This window comes from Lepisosteus platostomus, chromosome 5 (assembly GCF_059453375.1).
Source record: "Lepisosteus platostomus isolate fLepPlt1 chromosome 5, fLepPlt1.hap1, whole genome shotgun sequence".
Classification (NCBI taxonomy): Eukaryota; Metazoa; Chordata; class Actinopteri; order Semionotiformes; family Lepisosteidae; genus Lepisosteus; species Lepisosteus platostomus.
In genome coordinates this window covers 44,572,254-44,589,747 of record NC_142615.1, presented here as the reverse complement: position 1 = coordinate 44,589,747, position 17,494 = coordinate 44,572,254, and the positions used below count along the sequence as shown (strand labels likewise).

The following is a 17,494-nucleotide window of genomic DNA, read 5'->3' as shown; positions in this document are numbered from 1 at the left end:
TACACCATGCAGTCGGGTTTTAGCTGTACACCACCTAGGTAATCCGAATGAAGTAACAGAACAGTACAGAACACCCAGTCAGGATCTTATGCAGCATTTCATCTTGAACACGACAAGAGAAAAGGCACACTGCACATCCGCGAAACATCACATCCGACTTTAGAGACAGTGACATCAGAGAATGAAAGTTTCAAACCGCTTTTCTGTTACAGGTTCAAGCAAACCTGAAAGTTAGGGAGCGTTTGGTCACTTTTGTATGAAAAAGTGTCTGAAGCCTGTAATTATAATTTGCCCTTCTTTTAATTGTGGTTGAAATCCACTCCCATGTACCAAGACCTTACAGTATATTAATGTTTACTTAAATGACTAACTATTGGACTATTGGACATTAGTTGGTGTTTTTTTTTTTGTAACGATTTGCTATTTCATGCAGGAAAGAAAGGAACCCAGACCCAACGTTTGCATTCAGGTGGGGTTCATTTACATAACAGACATCTATTTCTGAGGAGCCTGATTTGAATCACACAACCCCGGTAGAAGTCGAATCGACAATCTTATAAACCGAAATCAGAGGCGTTATCAATTAAACCACTAGCCCGTCACGTAAATTAATTGCACCATGATGAGTTCAGTGCCGCTACTAGTAATACCCCACCCCCATCTTAAATTTCTAAGTGAGAAACGTGTTTTCTACATTTTTTTTTAGTTTTAAAAAATCATCACTTTTAAGCAGACAAAGCCTTTATGTGTCGCTCTGAATTTCTAATTGATTTAGAATTCCAAGACAAAAGCGTTTCGTTCCACAGCGGCGTGAAATGATCACGTCTTTCACTGTACTTCTCTCTAGTAGTAAAGCAGATCTTGCTTGGTGAGCATTTGCTCCGGTAAATTAGGTCACTTTTCATGTTAACTCACTTCTTCTAAACACAACATTTCCCGGTGCATGTTTTCTCCATGAAAAAAAGACATGTGCATGTGCATGTTTTCCCTTACATGTTTTCCCTTACATGATTTCTCGTTTTGTTTCATCAAAGTGTACAGAAAGAAGAAAGAAAGGAAAAGTGTCGTTAATGAACTCTGTCCCCCTTGGGAGATGTCAAGCGCATTGGACATGAAAAGTGCCCAATAAAAGCCATTTCTCTTCATTTCTCTTACGGTCAGGGCTCCTGTTCCGTGTAAAGGAGGCAGCTTGCTCAGCCGGCAGACTCAGGGCTTCGTGAACGCAGATGGCTCAGAGCGGTGTGTCCAAGCGGCTATAAAAGAGGAGAATTCTGCCGGCACCGTAGCTGAGTCGGTTTAAGTACCTATCTCGTTAACTGGAGATCCGGGCTCCACATCCCAGCTGTGCCTTTCTTCCTGTCTTTTTGTGCAGAAACTACCATCTTGGACAACCGCATAGGGCTTGATTTAGTTTAAAGCATGAATGCATTTCCTTTCTGCAACAACTTGTTTTTCAAGAAATTCAGACAGCTTGTGAAAAATGAAATGTAATTCTTGGCTATCAGAGCAGTACGAATATTGCCGACTGGCAAAAAAATGCAAGCAATGTTTATTTTTTGACCGGAAAGGTGCGAATGGAGAAAAGCCTCTCTCATCAGTCTCTGTGACGCAATCGGCGAGCGCGTTCGGCTGTTAACTGAAAGGTTGGTGGTTCAAACCCACCCAGGGACGATCTTCTTCTTATTGTCAATGTAAACACTGTCTCCGCTGAAGCCGAAACCTTAACCCTCTTTATATTTGCAGAAAATGCGAGTCTTTTGCCCGTGTCCAACAACAACACTTGAGACCGGGGAAGTCCAATAGTGATCAACACCGCAACTCCCCAGAAATCCATATTCACCCTTGGAAAAGTATCTTTGAATGGCTGGCGGGAGATATCATTTATACTCCTGTTGCGTCCTCTGCTAAAAGAGTTTAGAAATACAACGCAGATTTGTTTGAGAATTTGACAAGCACTGTTACAGTACGTTAGCACTGTGAAGTTGGATGTTGATATTTTGATATATTTACCTTAATTTTAACATAAATGTAAACATACATGCTGTACAATCTATGCTGTACAATCAAACACAGGTATATTTTGAGTCTCATGCTGATCGTCCTGTGGATCCAAAAGAAAATGTTAAAGCTGATACATTTTCGATTGGAATTTGCATCTAGCTACAACGTCCCTGGATAAGAGATTTTATTAGGTGCGTGCAATCGGTATCTTTTACTTTATGTATGGTAGTGGAAATAGTTTTAAAAATGTTTTCTAGAAGATTGTATTGCCAGGTCCTGCCTTTAGCGCTTTAGCGCTCAGTAGCGATGACGCTGTTGATATAGATGGAGAAGAAATGTAAGATGAATTGATGATCTAAGCTAAAATAGCCCTAACATGCCTCCTGTAACAGTGTTTGTATTCATAGCAAGTAATATATTTTTTCAAACCCGAACGTTGCTTTTGCATTAAGTGTTATGTAACCATTAGCGGTTTCGGTAGCTTCTGAAGACCGCACTTTTCCAAACTGAAGCCTATAAGAACATTATTCAAGACACACCATGGCCCAGAATCGTGCATCGGGACAAAGATTAACATCCATTGAAAGTACTCCCAAATAAAAGATTTGACCGAAAAATTAAAAGAGTAGGCAAGTATTAAAACAAAACCATAACTTCTTGACTTCCAATCTCTTTCCTGGTTCAGGCCATGTAAAATGACATATTCAGTGGACTCATGCCGAGGTTGTGAGTTTAAGCCTCACCTGGAGCAGCCTGGTTTTCTGTCTTGACAGGTAAACAGTGTTTTGTGTTATTTGCTAAATGGAGAGAGGATTCTGTGTTAATTGTGCTCCTCCTGGGAGAGGTCAAGATGAGAAGTTCACCAGGCTGGTGGTTAACCTGTCCAGGAATATCGGGGCTGTAGGGGGTCAGATCTATAGATGTAGTAAACACATTAGTGGAGACGGTGTGTCTGCTCTCCGTGAGAGAGCCGGGCGGGAAGAATAATCTGTGGTCTGGGAAGAAGAGACCCTCGTTGGAAGAGCGGCGCTCCTCACAGGAGAGAATGAAAACAATCTTTTTCAGGGACGCTGATTTTTCTCTTTGGGTGAATTAAAAGCACTTGTCGCAAGTGACCTCGTGGCGCAACGGTAGCGCGTCTGACTCCAGATCAGAAGGTTGCGTGTTCAAATCACGTCGAGGTCAGCTGATGTGTTTACAGGTGCTGCTGGTGCCGAACCCGGAATTTACACCATGCAGTCGGGTTTTAGCTGTACACCACCTAGGTAATCCGAATGAAGTTACAGAACAGTATAGAGCACCCAGTCAGGATCTTATGCAGCATTTCATCTTGAACACAACAAGAGAAAAGGCACACTGCACATCCGCGAAACATCACATCCGACTTTAGAGACAGTGACATCAGAGAATGGAAGTTTCAAACCGCTTTTCTGTTACAGGTTCAAGCAAACCTGAAAGTTAGGGAGTGTTTGGTCACTTTTGTATGAAAAAGTGTCTGAAGCCTGTAATTATAATTTGCCCTTCTTTTAATTGTGGTTGAAATCCACTCCCATGTACCAAGACCTTACAGTATATTCATGTTTACTTAAATGACTAACTATTGGACTATTGGACATTAGTTGGTGTTTTTTTTTTTGTAACGATTTGCTATTTCATGCAGGAAAGAAAGGAACCCAGACCCAACGTTTGCTTTCAGGTGGGCTTCATTTACATAACAGACATCTATTTCTGAGGAGCCTGATTTGAATCACACAACCCCGGTAGAAGTCGAATCGACAATCTTATAAACCGAAATCAGACGCGTTATCCATTAAACCACTAGCCCGTCACGTAAATTAATTGCACCATGGTGAGTTCAGTGCCGCTACTAGTAATACCCCACCCCCATCTTAAATTTCTAAGTGAGAAACGTGTTTTCTACATTTTTTTTTAGTTTTAAAAAATCATCACTTTTAAGCAGACAAAGCCTTTATGTGTCGCTCTGAATTTCTAATTGATTTAGAATTCCAAGACAAAAGCGTTTCGTTCCACAGCGGCGTGAAATGATCACGTCTTTCACTGTACTTCTCTCTAGTAGTAAAGCAGATCTTGCTTGGTGAGCATTTGCTCCGGTAAATTAGGTCACTTTTCATGTTAACTCACTTCTTCTAAACACAACATTTCCCGGTGCATGTTTTCTCCATGAAAAAAAGACATGTGCATGTGCATGTTTTCCCTTACATGTTTTCCCTTACATGATTTCTCGTTTTGTTTCATCAAAGTGTACAGAAAGAAGAAAGAAAGGAAAAGTGTCGTTAATGAACTCTGTCCCCCTTGGGAGATGTCAAGCGCATTGGACATGAAAAGTGCCCAATAAAAGCCATTTCTCTTCATTTCTCTTACGGTCAGGGCTCCTGTTCCGTGTAAAGGAGGCAGCTTGCTCAGCCGGCAGACTCAGGGCTTCGTGAACGCAGATGGCTCAGAGCGGTGTGTCCAAGCGGCTATAAAAGAGGAGAATTCTGCCGGCACCGTAGCTGAGTCGGTTTAAGTACCTGTCTCGTTAACTGGAGATCCGGGCTCCACATCCCAGCTGTGCCTTTCTTCCTGTCTTTTTGTGCAGAAACTACCATCTTGGACAACCGCATAGGGCTTGATTTAGTTTAAAGCATGAATGCATTTCCTTTCTGCAACAACTTGTTTTTCAAGAAATTCATACAGCTTGTGAAAAATGAAATGTAATTCTTGGCTATCAGAGCAGTAGGAATATTGCCGACTGGCAAGAAAATGCAAGCAATGATTATTTTTTGACCAGAAAGGTGCGAATGGAGAAAAGCCTCTCTCATCAGTCTCTGTGGCGCAATCGGCGAGCGCGTTCGGCTGTTAACTGACAGGTTGGTGGTTCAAACCCACCCAGGGACGATCTTCTTATTATTGTCAATGTAAACACTGTCTCCGCTGAAGCCGAAACCTTAACCCTCTTTATATTTGCAGAAAATGCGAGTCTTTTGCCCGTGTCCAACAACAACACTTGAGACCGGGGAAGTCCAATAGTGATCAACACCGCAACTCCCCAGAAATCCATATTCACCCTTGGAAAAGTATCTTTGAATGGCTGGCGGGAGATATCATTTATACTCCTGTTGCGTCCTCTGCTAAAAGAGTTTAGAAATACAACGCAGATTTGTTTGAGAATTTGACAAGCACTGTTACAGTACGTTAGCACTGTGAAGTTGGATGTTGATATTTTGATATATTTACCTTAATTTTAACATAAATGTAAACATACATGCTGTACAATCTATGCTGTACAATCAAACACAGGTATATTTTGAGTCTCATGCTGATCGTCCTGTGGATCCGAAAGAAAATGTTAAAGCTGATACATTTTCGATTGGAATTTGCATCTAGCTACAACGTCCCTGGATAAGAGATTTTATTAGGTGCGTGCAATCGGTATCTTTTACTTTATGTATGGTAGTGGAAATAGTTTTAAAAATGTTTTCTAAAGAAGATTGTATTGCCAGGACCTGCCTTTAGCGCTCAGTAGCGATGACGCTGTTGATATAGATGGAGAAGAAATGTAAGATGAATTGATGATCTAAGCTAAAATAGCCCTAACACGCCTCCTGTAACAGTGTTTGTATTCATAGCAAGTAATATATTTTTTCAAACCCGAACGTTGCTTTTGCATTAAGTGTTATGTAACCATTAGCGGTTTCGGTAGCTTCTGAAGACCGCACTTTTCCAAACTGAAGCCTATAAGAACATTATTCAAGACACACCATGGCCCAGAATCGTGCATCGGGACAAAGATTAACATCCATTGAAAGTACTCCCAAATAAAAGATTTGACCGAAAAATTAAAAGAGTAGGCAAGTATTAAAACAAAACCATAACTTCTTGACTTCCAATCTCTTTCCTGGTTCAGGCCATGTAAAATGACATATTCAGTGGACTCATGCCGAGGTTGTGAGTTTAAGCCTCACCTGGAGCAGCCTGGTTTTCTGTCTTGACAGGTAAACAGTGTTTTGTGCTATTTGCTAAATGGAGAGAGGATTCTGTGTTAATTGTGCTCCTCCTGGGAGAGGTCAAGATGAGAAGTTCACCAGGCTGGTGGTAAATATCCTGTCCAGGAATATCGGGGCTGTAGGGGGTCAGATCTATAGATGTAGTAAACACATTAGTGGAGACGGTGTGTCTGCTCTCCGTGAGAGAGCCGGGCGGGAAGAATAATCTGTGGTCTGGGAAGAAGAGACCCTCGTTGGAAGAGCGGCGCTCCTCACAGGAGAGAATGAAAACAATCTTTTTCAGGGACGCTGATTTTTCTCTTTGGGTGAATTAAAAGCACTTGTCGCAAGTGACCTCGTGGCGCAACGGTAGCGCGTCTGACTCCAGATCAGAAGGTTGCGTGTTCAAATCACGTCGAGGTCAGCTGATGTGTTTACAGGTGCTGCTGGTGCCGAACCCGGAATTTACACCATGCAGTCGGGTTTTAGCTGTACACCACCTAGGTAATCCGAATGAAGTTACAGAACAGTACAGAGCACCCAGTCAGGATCTTATGCAGCATTTCATCTTGAACACAACAAGAGAAAAGGCACACTGCACATCCGCGAAACATCACATCCGACTTTAGAGACAGTGACATCAGAGAATGGAAGTTTCAAACCGCTTTTCTGTTACAGGTTCAAGCAAACCTGAAAGTTAGGGAGTGTTTGGTCACTTTTGTATGAAAAAGTGTCTGAAGCCTGTAATTATAATTTGCCCTTCTTTTAATTGTGGTTGAAATCCACTCCCATGTACCAAGACCTTACAGTATATTCATGTTTACTTAAATGACTAACTATTGGACTATTGGACATTAGTTGGTGTTTTTTTTTTTGTAACGATTTGCTATTTCATGCAGGAAAGAAAGGAACCCAGACCCAACGTTTGCTTTCAGGTGGGCTTCATTTACATAACAGACATCTATTTCTGAGGAGCCTGATTTGAATCACACAACCCCGGTAGAAGTCGAATCGACAATCTTATAAACCGAAATCAGACGCGTTATCCATTAAACCACTAGCCCGTCACGTAAATTAATTGCACCATGGTGAGTTCAGTGCAGCTACTAGTAATACCCCACCCCCATCTTAAATTTCTAAGTGAGAAACGTGTTTTCTACATTTTTTTTTAGTTTTAAAAAATCATCACTTTTAAGCAGACAAAGCCTTTATGTGTCGCTCTGAATTTCTAATTGATTTAGAATTCCAAGACAAAAGCGTTTCGTTCCACAGCGGCGTGAAATGATCACGTCTTTCACTGTACTTCTCTCTAGTAGTAAAGCAGATCTTGCTTGGTGAGCATTTGCTCCGGTAAATTAGGTCACTTTTCATGTTAACTCACTTCTTCTAAACACAACATTTCCCGGTGCATGTTTTCTCCATGAAAAAAAGACATGTGCATGTGCATGTTTTCCCTTACATGTTTTCCCTTACATGATTTCTCGTTTTGTTTCATCAAAGTGTACAGAAAGAAGAAAGAAAGGAAAAGTGTCGTTAATGAACTCTGTCCCCCTTGGGAGATGTCAAGCGCATTGGACATGAAAAGTGCCCAATAAAAGCCATTTCTCTTCATTTCTCTTACGGTCAGGGCTCCTGTTCCGTGTAAAGGAGGCAGCTTGCTCAGCCGGCAGACTCAGGGCTTCGTGAACGCAGATGGCTCAGAGCGGTGTGTCCAAGCGGCTATAAAAGAGGAGAATTCTGCCGGCACCGTAGCTGAGTCGGTTTAAGTACTTGTCTCGTTAACTGGAGATCCGGGCTCCACATCCCAGCTGTGCCTTTCTTCCTGTCTTTTTGTGCAGAAACTACCATCTTGGACAACCGCATAGGGCTTGATTTAGTTTAAAGCATGAATGCATTTCCTTTCTGCAACAACTTGTTTTTCAAGAAATTCATACAGCTTGTGAAAAATGAAATGTAATTCTTGGCTATCAGAGCAGTAGGAATATTGCCGACTGGCAAGAAAATGCAAGCAATGATTATTTTTTGACCGGAAAGGTGCGAATGAAGAAAAGCCTCTCTCATCAGTCTCTGTGGCGCAATCGGCGAGCGCGTTCAGCTGTTAACTGACAGGTTGGTGGTTCAAACCCACCCAGGGACGATCTTCTTATTATTGTCAATGTAAACACTGTCTCCGCTGAAGCCGAAACCTTAACCCTCTTTATATTTGCAGAAAATGCGAGTCTTTTGCCCGTGTCCAACAACAACACTTGAGACCGGGGAAGTCCAATAGTGATCAACACCGCAACTCCCCAGAAATCCATATTCACCCTTGGAAAAGTATCTTTGAATGGCTGGCGGGAGATATCATTTATACTCCTGTTGCGTCCTCTGCTAAAAGAGTTTAGAAATACAACGCAGATTTGTTTGAGAATTTGACAAGCACTGTTACAGTACGTTAGCACTGTGAAGTTGGATGTTGATATTTTGATATATTTACCTTAATTTTAACATAAATGTAAACATACATGCTGTACAATCTATGCTGTACAATCAAACACAGGTATATTTTGAGTCTCATGCTGATCGTCCTGTGGATCCGAAAGAAAATGTTAAAGCTGATACATTTTCGATTGGAATTTGCATCTAGCTACAACGTCCCTGGATAAGAGATTTTATTAGGTGCGTGCAATCGGTATCTTTTTCTTTATGTATGGTAGTGGAAATAGTTTTAAAAATGTTTTCTAAAGAAGATTGTATTGCCAGGACCTGCCTTTAGCGCTCAGTAGCGATGACGCTGTTGATATAGATGGAGAAGAAATGTAAGATGAATTGATGATCTAAGCTAAAATAGCCCTAACACGCCTCCTGTAACAGTGTTTGTATTCATAGCAAGTAATATATTTTTTCAAACCCGAACGTTGCTTTTGCATTAAGTGTTATGTAACCATTAGCGGTTTCGGTAGCTTCTGAAGACCGCACTTTTCCAAACTGAAGCCTATAAGAACATTATTCAAGACACACCATGGCCCAGAATCGTGCATCGGGACAAAGATTAACATCCATTGAAAGTACTCCCAAATAAAAGATTTGACCGAAAAATTAAAAGAGTAGGCAAGTATTAAAACAAAACCATAACTTCTTGACTTCCAATCTCTTTCCTGGTTCAGGCCATGTAAAATGACATATTCAGTGGACTCATGCCGAGGTTGTGAGTTTAAGCCTCACCTGGAGCAGCCTGGTTTTCTGTCTTGACAGGTAAACAGTGTTTTGTGCTATTTGCTAAATGGAGAGAGGATTCTGTGTTAATTGTGCTCCTCCTGGGAGAGGTCAAGATGAGAAGTTCACCAGGCTGGTGGTAAATATTCTGTCCAGGAATATCGGGGCTGTAGGGGGTCAGATCTATAGATGTAGTAAACACATTAGTGGAGACGGTGTGTCTGCTCTCCGTGAGAGAGCCGGGCGGGAAGAATAATCTGTGGTCTGGGAAGAAGAGACCCTCGTTGGAAGAGCGGCGCTCCTCACAGGAGAGAATGAAAACAATCTTTTTCAGGGACGCTGATTTTTCTCTTTGGGTGAATTAAAAGCACTTGTCGCAAGTGACCTCGTGGCGCAACGGTAGCGCGTCTGACTCCAGATCAGAAGGTTGCGTGTTCAAATCACGTCGAGGTCAGCTGATGTGTTTACAGGTGCTGCTGGTGCCGAACCCGGAATTTACACCATGCAGTCGGGTTTTAGCTGTACACCACCTAGGTAATCCGAATGAAGTTACAGAACAGTACAGAGCACCCAGTCAGGATCTTATGCAGCATTTCATCTTGAACACAACAAGAGAAAAGGCACACTGCACATCCGCGAAACATCACATCCGACTTTAGAGACAGTGACATCAGAGAATGGAAGTTTCAAACCGCTTTTCTGTTACAGGTTCAAGCAAACCTGAAAGTTAGGGAGTGTTTGGTCACTTTTGTATGAAAAAGTGTCTGAAGCCTGTAATTATAATTTGCCCTTCTTTTAATTGTGGTTGAAATCCACTCCCATGTACCAAGACCTTACAGTATATTCATGTTTACTTAAATGACTAACTATTGGACTATTGGACATTAGTTGGTGTTTTTTTTTTTGTAACGATTTGCTATTTCATGCAGGAAAGAAAGGAACCCAGACCCAACGTTTGCTTTCAGGTGGGCTTCATTTACATAACAGACATCTATTTCTGAGGAGCCTGATTTGAATCACACAACCCCGGTAGAAGTCGAATCGACAATCTTATAAACCGAAATCAGACGCGTTATCCATTAAACCACTAGCCCGTCACGTAAATTAATTGCACCATGGTGAGTTCAGTGCAGCTACTAGTAATACCCCACCCCCATCTTAAATTTCTAAGTGAGAAACGTGTTTTCTACATTTTTTTTTAGTTTTAAAAAATCATCACTTTTAAGCAGACAAAGCCTTTATGTGTCGCTCTGAATTTCTAATTGATTTAGAATTCCAAGACAAAAGCGTTTCGTTCCACAGCGGCGTGAAATGATCACGTCTTTCACTGTACTTCTCTCTAGTAGTAAAGCAGATCTTGCTTGGTGAGCATTTGCTCCGGTAAATTAGGTCACTTTTCATGTTAACTCACTTCTTCTAAACACAACATTTCCCGGTGCATGTTTTCTCCATGAAAAAAAGACATGTGCATGTGCATGTTTTCCCTTACATGTTTTCCCTTACATGATTTCTCGTTTTGTTTCATCAAAGTGTACAGAAAGAAGAAAGAAAGGAAAAGTGTCGTTAATGAACTCTGTCCCCCTTGGGAGATGTCAAGCGCATTGGACATGAAAAGTGCCCAATAAAAGCCATTTCTCTTCATTTCTCTTACGGTCAGGGCTCCTGTTCCGTGTAAAGGAGGCAGCTTGCTCAGCCGGCAGACTCAGGGCTTCGTGAACGCAGATGGCTCAGAGCGGTGTGTCCAAGCGGCTATAAAAGAGGAGAATTCTGCCGGCACCGTAGCTGAGTCGGTTTAAGTACTTGTCTCGTTAACTGGAGATCCGGGCTCCACATCCCAGCTGTGCCTTTCTTCCTGTCTTTTTGTGCAGAAACTACCATCTTGGACAACCGCATAGGGCTTGATTTAGTTTAAAGCATGAATGCATTTCCTTTCTGCAACAACTTGTTTTTCAAGAAATTCATACAGCTTGTGAAAAATGAAATGTAATTCTTGGCTATCAGAGCAGTAGGAATATTGCCGACTGGCAAGAAAATGCAAGCAATGATTATTTTTTGACCGGAAAGGTGCGAATGAAGAAAAGCCTCTCTCATCAGTCTCTGTGGCGCAATCGGCGAGCGCGTTCAGCTGTTAACTGACAGGTTGGTGGTTCAAACCCACCCAGGGACGATCTTCTTATTATTGTCAATGTAAACACTGTCTCCGCTGAAGCCGAAACCTTAACCCTCTTTATATTTGCAGAAAATGCGAGTCTTTTGCCCGTGTCCAACAACAACACTTGAGACCGGGGAAGTCCAATAGTGATCAACACCGCAACTCCCCAGAAATCCATATTCACCCTTGGAAAAGTATCTTTGAATGGCTGGCGGGAGATATCATTTATACTCCTGTTGCGTCCTCTGCTAAAAGAGTTTAGAAATACAACGCAGATTTGTTTGAGAATTTGACAAGCACTGTTACAGTACGTTAGCACTGTGAAGTTGGATGTTGATATTTTGATATATTTACCTTAATTTTAACATAAATGTAAACATACATGCTGTACAATCTATGCTGTACAATCAAACACAGGTATATTTTGAGTCTCATGCTGATCGTCCTGTGGATCCGAAAGAAAATGTTAAAGCTGATACATTTTCGATTGGAATTTGCATCTAGCTACAACGTCCCTGGATAAGAGATTTTATTAGGTGCGTGCAATCGGTATCTTTTTCTTTATGTATGGTAGTGGAAATAGTTTTAAAAATGTTTTCTAAAGAAGATTGTATTGCCAGGACCTGCCTTTAGCGCTCAGTAGCGATGACGCTGTTGATATAGATGGAGAAGAAATGTAAGATGAATTGATGATCTAAGCTAAAATAGCCCTAACACGCCTCCTGTAACAGTGTTTGTATTCATAGCAAGTAATATATTTTTTCAAACCCGAACGTTGCTTTTGCATTAAGTGTTATGTAACCATTAGCGGTTTCGGTAGCTTCTGAAGACCGCACTTTTCCAAACTGAAGCCTATAAGAACATTATTCAAGACACACCATGGCCCAGAATCGTGCATCGGGACAAAGATTAACATCCATTGAAAGTACTCCCAAATAAAAGATTTGACCGAAAAATTAAAAGAGTAGGCAAGTATTAAAACAAAACCATAACTTCTTGACTTCCAATCTCTTTCCTGGTTCAGGCCATGTAAAATGACATATTCAGTGGACTCATGCCGAGGTTGTGAGTTTAAGCCTCACCTGGAGCAGCCTGGTTTTCTGTCTTGACAGGTAAACAGTGTTTTGTGCTATTTGCTAAATGGAGAGAGGATTCTGTGTTAATTGTGCTCCTCCTGGGAGAGGTCAAGATGAGAAGTTCACCAGGCTGGTGGTAAATATTCTGTCCAGGAATATCGGGGCTGTAGGGGGTCAGATCTATAGATGTAGTAAACACATTAGTGGAGACGGTGTGTCTGCTCTCCGTGAGAGAGCCGGGCGGGAAGAATAATCTGTGGTCTGGGAAGAAGAGACCCTCGTTGGAAGAGCGGCGCTCCTCACAGGAGAGAATGAAAACAATCTTTTTCAGGGACGCTGATTTTTCTCTTTGGGTGAATTAAAAGCACTTGTCGCAAGTGACCTCGTGGCGCAACGGTAGCGCGTCTGACTCCAGATCAGAAGGTTGCGTGTTCAAATCACGTCGAGGTCAGCTGATGTGTTTACAGGTGCTGCTGGTGCCGAACCCGGAATTTACACCATGCAGTCGGGTTTTAGCTGTACACCACCTAGGTAATCCGAATGAAGTTACAGAACAGTACAGAGCACCCAGTCAGGATCTTATGCAGCATTTCATCTTGAACACAACAAGAGAAAAGGCACACTGCACATCCGCGAAACATCACATCCGACTTTAGAGACAGTGACATCAGAGAATGGAAGTTTCAAACCGCTTTTCTGTTACAGGTTCAAGCAAACCTGAAAGTTAGGGAGTGTTTGGTCACTTTTGTATGAAAAAGTGTCTGAAGCCTGTAATTATAATTTGCCCTTCTTTTAATTGTGGTTGAAATCCACTCCCATGTACCAAGACCTTACAGTATATTCATGTTTACTTAAATGACTAACTATTGGACTATTGGACATTAGTTGGTGTTTTTTTTTTTGTAACGATTTGCTATTTCATGCAGGAAAGAAAGGAACCCAGACCCAACGTTTGCTTTCAGGTGGGCTTCATTTACATAACAGACATCTATTTCTGAGGAGCCTGATTTGAATCACACAACCCCGGTAGAAGTCGAATCGACAATCTTATAAACCGAAATCAGACGCGTTATCCATTAAACCACTAGCCCGTCACGTAAATTAATTGCACCATGGTGAGTTCAGTGCAGCTACTAGTAATACCCCACCCCCATCTTAAATTTCTAAGTGAGAAACGTGTTTTCTACATTTTTTTTTAGTTTTAAAAAATCATCACTTTTAAGCAGACAAAGCCTTTATGTGTCGCTCTGAATTTCTAATTGATTTAGAATTCCAAGACAAAAGCGTTTCGTTCCACAGCGGCGTGAAATGATCACGTCTTTCACTGTACTTCTCTCTAGTAGTAAAGCAGATCTTGCTTGGTGAGCATTTGCTCCGGTAAATTAGGTCACTTTTCATGTTAACTCACTTCTTCTAAACACAACATTTCCCGGTGCATGTTTTCTCCATGAAAAAAAGACATGTGCATGTGCATGTTTTCCCTTACATGTTTTCCCTTACATGATTTCTCGTTTTGTTTCATCAAAGTGTACAGAAAGAAGAAAGAAAGGAAAAGTGTCGTTAATGAACTCTGTCCCCCTTGGGAGATGTCAAGCGCATTGGACATGAAAAGTGCCCAATAAAAGCCATTTCTCTTCATTTCTCTTACGGTCAGGGCTCCTGTTCCGTGTAAAGGAGGCAGCTTGCTCAGCCGGCAGACTCAGGGCTTCGTGAACGCAGATGGCTCAGAGCGGTGTGTCCAAGCGGCTATAAAAGAGGAGAATTCTGCCGGCACCGTAGCTGAGTCGGTTTAAGTACTTGTCTCGTTAACTGGAGATCCGGGCTCCACATCCCAGCTGTGCCTTTCTTCCTGTCTTTTTGTGCAGAAACTACCATCTTGGACAACCGCATAGGGCTTGATTTAGTTTAAAGCATGAATGCATTTCCTTTCTGCAACAACTTGTTTTTCAAGAAATTCATACAGCTTGTGAAAAATGAAATGTAATTCTTGGCTATCAGAGCAGTAGGAATATTGCCGACTGGCAAGAAAATGCAAGCAATGATTATTTTTTGACCGGAAAGGTGCGAATGAAGAAAAGCCTCTCTCATCAGTCTCTGTGGCGCAATCGGCGAGCGCGTTCAGCTGTTAACTGACAGGTTGGTGGTTCAAACCCACCCAGGGACGATCTTCTTATTATTGTCAATGTAAACACTGTCTCCGCTGAAGCCGAAACCTTAACCCTCTTTATATTTGCAGAAAATGCGAGTCTTTTGCCCGTGTCCAACAACAACACTTGAGACCGGGGAAGTCCAATAGTGATCAACACCGCAACTCCCCAGAAATCCATATTCACCCTTGGAAAAGTATCTTTGAATGGCTGGCGGGAGATATCATTTATACTCCTGTTGCGTCCTCTGCTAAAAGAGTTTAGAAATACAACGCAGATTTGTTTGAGAATTTGACAAGCACTGTTACAGTACGTTAGCACTGTGAAGTTGGATGTTGATATTTTGATATATTTACCTTAATTTTAACATAAATGTAAACATACATGCTGTACAATCTATGCTGTACAATCAAACACAGGTATATTTTGAGTCTCATGCTGATCGTCCTGTGGATCCGAAAGAAAATGTTAAAGCTGATACATTTTCGATTGGAATTTGCATCTAGCTACAACGTCCCTGGATAAGAGATTTTATTAGGTGCGTGCAATCGGTATCTTTTTCTTTATGTATGGTAGTGGAAATAGTTTTAAAAATGTTTTCTAAAGAAGATTGTATTGCCAGGACCTGCCTTTAGCGCTCAGTAGCGATGACGCTGTTGATATAGATGGAGAAGAAATGTAAGATGAATTGATGATCTAAGCTAAAATAGCCCTAACACGCCTCCTGTAACAGTGTTTGTATTCATAGCAAGTAATATATTTTTTCAAACCCGAACGTTGCTTTTGCATTAAGTGTTATGTAACCATTAGCGGTTTCGGTAGCTTCTGAAGACCGCACTTTTCCAAACTGAAGCCTATAAGAACATTATTCAAGACACACCATGGCCCAGAATCGTGCATCGGGACAAAGATTAACATCCATTGAAAGTACTCCCAAATAAAAGATTTGACCGAAAAATTAAAAGAGTAGGCAAGTATTAAAACAAAACCATAACTTCTTGACTTCCAATCTCTTTCCTGGTTCAGGCCATGTAAAATGACATATTCAGTGGACTCATGCCGAGGTTGTGAGTTTAAGCCTCACCTGGAGCAGCCTGGTTTTCTGTCTTGACAGGTAAACAGTGTTTTGTGCTATTTGCTAAATGGAGAGAGGATTCTGTGTTAATTGTGCTCCTCCTGGGAGAGGTCAAGATGAGAAGTTCACCAGGCTGGTGGTAAATATTCTGTCCAGGAATATCGGGGCTGTAGGGGGTCAGATCTATAGATGTAGTAAACACATTAGTGGAGACGGTGTGTCTGCTCTCCGTGAGAGAGCCGGGCGGGAAGAATAATCTGTGGTCTGGGAAGAAGAGACCCTCGTTGGAAGAGCGGCGCTCCTCACAGGAGAGAATGAAAACAATCTTTTTCAGGGACGCTGATTTTTCTCTTTGGGTGAATTAAAAGCACTTGTCGCAAGTGACCTCGTGGCGCAACGGTAGCGCGTCTGACTCCAGATCAGAAGGTTGCGTGTTCAAATCACGTCGAGGTCAGCTGATGTGTTTACAGGTGCTGCTGGTGCCGAACCCGGAATTTACACCATGCAGTCGGGTTTTAGCTGTACACCACCTAGGTAATCCGAATGAAGTTACAGAACAGTACAGAGCACCCAGTCAGGATCTTATGCAGCATTTCATCTTGAACACAACAAGAGAAAAGGCACACTGCACATCCGCGAAACATCACATCCGACTTTAGAGACAGTGACATCAGAGAATGGAAGTTTCAAACCGCTTTTCTGTTACAGGTTCAAGCAAACCTGAAAGTTAGGGAGTGTTTGGTCACTTTTGTATGAAAAAGTGTCTGAAGCCTGTAATTATAATTTGCCCTTCTTTTAATTGTGGTTGAAATCCACTCCCATGTACCAAGACCTTACAGTATATTCATGTTTACTTAAATGACTAACTATTGGACTATTGGACATTAGTTGGTGTTTTTTTTTTTGTAACGATTTGCTATTTCATGCAGGAAAGAAAGGAACCCAGACCCAACGTTTGCTTTCAGGTGGGCTTCATTTACATAACAGACATCTATTTCTGAGGAGCCTGATTTGAATCACACAACCCCGGTAGAAGTCGAATCGACAATCTTATAAACCGAAATCAGACGCGTTATCCATTAAACCACTAGCCCGTCACGTAAATTAATTGCACCATGGTGAGTTCAGTGCAGCTACTAGTAATACCCCACCCCCATCTTAAATTTCTAAGTGAGAAACGTGTTTTCTACATTTTTTTTTAGTTTTAAAAAATCATCACTTTTAAGCAGACAAAGCCTTTATGTGTCGCTCTGAATTTCTAATTGATTTAGAATTCCAAGACAAAAGCGTTTCGTTCCACAGCGGCGTGAAATGATCACGTCTTTCACTCTACTTCTCTCTAGTAGTAAAGCAGATCTTGCTTGGTGAGCATTTGCTCCGGTAAATTAGGTCACTTTTCATGTTAACTCACTTCTTCTAAACACAACATTTCCCGGTGCATGTTTTCTCCATGAAAAAAAGACATGTGCATGTGCATGTTTTCCCTTACATGTTTTCCCTTACATGATTTCTCGTTTTGTTTCATCAAAGTGTACAGAAAGAAGAAAGAAAGGAAAAGTGTCGTTAATGAACTCTGTCCCCCTTGGGAGATGTCAAGCGCATTGGACATGAAAAGTGCCCAATAAAAGCCATTTCTCTTCATTTCTCTTACGGTCAGGGCTCCTGTTCCGTGTAAAGGAGGCAGCTTGCTCAGCCGGCAGACTCAGGGCTTCGTGAACGCAGATGGCTCAGAGCGGTGTGTCCAAGCGGCTATAAAAGAGGAGAATTCTGCCGGCACCGTAGCTGAGTCGGTTTAAGTACTTGTCTCGTTAACTGGAGATCCGGGCTCCACATCCCAGCTGTGCCTTTCTTCCTGTCTTTTT

General features: G+C 41.8%; 5 non-coding genes across 5 annotated transcripts; all 5 read left to right on the top strand.

Annotated features, from left to right (window-relative positions):
- Positions 1-3,114: 3,114 nt before the first annotated feature.
- trnaw-cca (transfer RNA tryptophan (anticodon CCA)) lies at positions 3,115-3,186 on the top strand. The gene has a single exon. It is a non-coding gene; the product is annotated as a tRNA-Trp (tRNA).
- Positions 3,187-6,339: 3,153 nt separating this feature from the next.
- trnaw-cca (transfer RNA tryptophan (anticodon CCA)) lies at positions 6,340-6,411 on the top strand. Its single transcript has one exon. It is a non-coding gene; the product is annotated as a tRNA-Trp (tRNA).
- Positions 6,412-9,564: 3,153 nt separating this feature from the next.
- On the top strand, positions 9,565-9,636 carry trnaw-cca (transfer RNA tryptophan (anticodon CCA)). The gene has a single exon. It is a non-coding gene; the product is annotated as a tRNA-Trp (tRNA).
- Positions 9,637-12,789: 3,153 nt separating this feature from the next.
- Positions 12,790-12,861, top strand: trnaw-cca (transfer RNA tryptophan (anticodon CCA)). Its single transcript has one exon. It is a non-coding gene; the product is annotated as a tRNA-Trp (tRNA).
- Positions 12,862-16,014: 3,153 nt separating this feature from the next.
- trnaw-cca (transfer RNA tryptophan (anticodon CCA)) lies at positions 16,015-16,086 on the top strand. The gene has a single exon. It is a non-coding gene; the product is annotated as a tRNA-Trp (tRNA).
- The last annotated feature ends 1,408 nt before the right edge of the window (positions 16,087-17,494 follow it).